Source organism: Eucalyptus grandis, chromosome 1 (genome assembly GCF_016545825.1).
Source record: "Eucalyptus grandis isolate ANBG69807.140 chromosome 1, ASM1654582v1, whole genome shotgun sequence".
Lineage (NCBI taxonomy): Eukaryota > Viridiplantae > Streptophyta > Magnoliopsida > Myrtales > Myrtaceae > Eucalyptus > Eucalyptus grandis.
This window is the reverse complement of record NC_052612.1, coordinates 49,715,245-49,718,092: the sequence shown is the minus strand read 5'-3', so window position 1 is coordinate 49,718,092 and position 2,848 is coordinate 49,715,245.

Below are 2,848 nucleotides of genomic sequence, written 5' to 3'. Positions count from 1 at the left end.
TTACATCCCAGGTTTTTGTCCGCTAAATAAAGAAGCTTGCTATTTTTCTTCGCTGTAAAATAGAATTAAGATCAATAAAAGAAGGTAGATAATTTGGTACATGTAGAATCTAGAGGTGATTACCGACCTCAATTGACTTACCATTTCCATTTCCATCCGATAAAGAGTGCCCAATTTGAAGTATTTCTCTAGCATCCATGATTGCCTTCCATAATTATATGTTGATGCCTTACTCTCATGGTTCCAAAATTTGGTCCTAAACCCTAGATGATGAAGTTGTGCAATGTACAAGCATGAGAATTAAAAAGACTACTAATAAATCAATCCCAATTGATAGAAAAGTAAAGTTAGATAATTGACCTTATAAATATATATATAAGTATGTCATGGAAGTTTTAAGTTTTATGATGGCCGGCCGTTTACATAATCAGTGACGATTCTGGTCGTTGACCAAAAAGATTCTAATATAAGGGCCCGACCTAATCCAAGCAACCTATCCACTAAGAACCCTTTAAGATTTTCTAAAAGGCCCAATAAGCTCAAACCCGGAGGGGTAGCTTGACCCGATTGAATTAAGCTACTCAGTTCATCTCCAAATATCTGAAGAGATGATGTAAGATGCCTCCAACGCAAGCATCCATGATTCATTTCATAGGGAAATTTTCGCATTAGACTTCACTAGGGAAATTTTAATTGAATAACACAGTCAAAAAAAGCTGCGTGGGCGTATTCGGTGAACCAATGTGCTTAAAATCATAAAGTTTTAATCTTCTGATTAAAGGCGTATGCCCATTCGTCAAGCTTGATCAGCTAATTCCCAAAGCTATAACAATAATGATAATAAAGATAATGATAATATTCAGCAAATGAATGTGCTTTGAACCTTTCAATTAAATGGATCGGCAAATCCGTCAAGCTTGATCAACCAATACCCCACAAAAAGAAAATTCTTGAATGTCTGATGCATACCAGGATGATTTAAGTCCTTGATGATTTGGCACGAACCAAGAACCCAAAATCTGTCTCGTCTTTAAGCTGTCTCGACACAATTAATCCAATGACATGATGGTGGCGCTTACAACAACATTAGGGATTGGATTCGGTGAATGGGACAAATCATGAGCGCAAGTGAACATAGCTTTTGCAACAAAGACAAGGTCAGAAGAGACACGTTGTAAGTTTTGCTCTCTCCGGGAAATGCTTAGTTTGACAAGAACATATGATTCCATATCCATCTACATCGTTGAGAGTCATTGGAATGGCCTTTTGCAGCAATGACAACGTCAGAAGAGGAATGTCTCGAGTCATGCTCTCTTCGGAAATGATCGTTGAGAGTCGTTGGAATGGCCTTTTGCAGCAAAGACAAAGTCAGAAGAGGAATGTCCCGAGTCATGCTCTCTTCGGAAATGCTTAGTTCGATAGGAACATATAGGATTACATGCCCTTTAACATAGTGACAGTAATTGGACTGAAACTTTAAGGAAGCTCTTCTAGATAATATCCCTCATCTTTTATTTAACCTATGCATGAGTCACGCCACATCTTGACGAAGATAAGTCTTAGACACAAGGATACCATCGCATCCATATCCGTGCACCTTCTTTGTGGACAAAATGTGAAAAGAAACCAACACATATGACGCGCACTGGATTCTTACATCAAGCTTATCGTCCCCGACGGTGGCTTTCTAGAGACCTTTCATCAAAAACGAAGCACGAGATAAGGCTCAATGGCAAAAGTTGCGAATGATGGAAAAATTCGACGGGCGCATCAAAAGGGAAGAAGACATTCAAAGAAAATGTTTCATGACATTGCGATGGCTTTCGTATGTATGTCGCATCTGCATTTGCGCAGGAACATCACGAGTCTTGTCAAATGTATCAGCTGCCCCTGATATCCGATCTTGCTTTCTTGGTCAAGTTAGTCATGCGTATTTATTAAGAAAATAAGTCACTTTACCCGTCTCTCTTTGCAACTCTAACTCTTTTCATGGGGACTATTCGACATAACGCCCATTTTTACACCCAGAAATTTCCGTTGCACTTTAATTCATAGTTGGTCAAAGATTGCGCACCGACACGGGCTTGACCTCTTTTTGCGTCAGCGACCGAAAGAGGTCGTCTCTGCAAACTGGTGTCAAGGATAAGGGCGCATTTTCGCTTTACCTCGATTAGAAGTTAAGGTTCTTCCGAGAAGATTTAATGGGAACTCATTAGAGAAAAGCATTATGAACGGGACAATCTAATTTGAAGGTTATCTTTATCGGGGTCCAGATGTTACGTAGGCTCTTTTGGCACCTCCTTTTTATCGCTTTCAGATTTTTCTGTTGCTTCACCAAGTGAAACACCATAGGGATACTTTTATTCATCATACACGGAGACGACAAGTTCGATCAGTCTGAAAACATGCAAGCACAACAACAATCTATAGTGCCCAGTAAAAAAATACGAAAAGAAATTATGTGGGACTCGTATGTCTAATGATTCGGGGGCGAATTCAGCAAATCATTTTAATGCTAAAATGATAATATAATGGCAATTTCCACAAATTCATCAATGTATCCTTGGCTGCCACAAGAATTGCAATCCTAAACTCATTTCAACTATCAATTAATAAGATTGAAAGCAATATAGGTTATCTCTTGCTAAAGGAACAGTTCTTCCGTGAGATAATTAATTATACTTCATTTGTCACGAATGATCAACTAACAAGTCAAGCTAAAGACTCGAGGTCAAACAGGATCATGTTGCTTGACCCACAACTCCAACTTGAGATTTCTTTGCAAAACTACGAGTACGTAGATCTGAGCGTGAGCTCAAAAATATACCCCCATCAAATGCTCATCAAG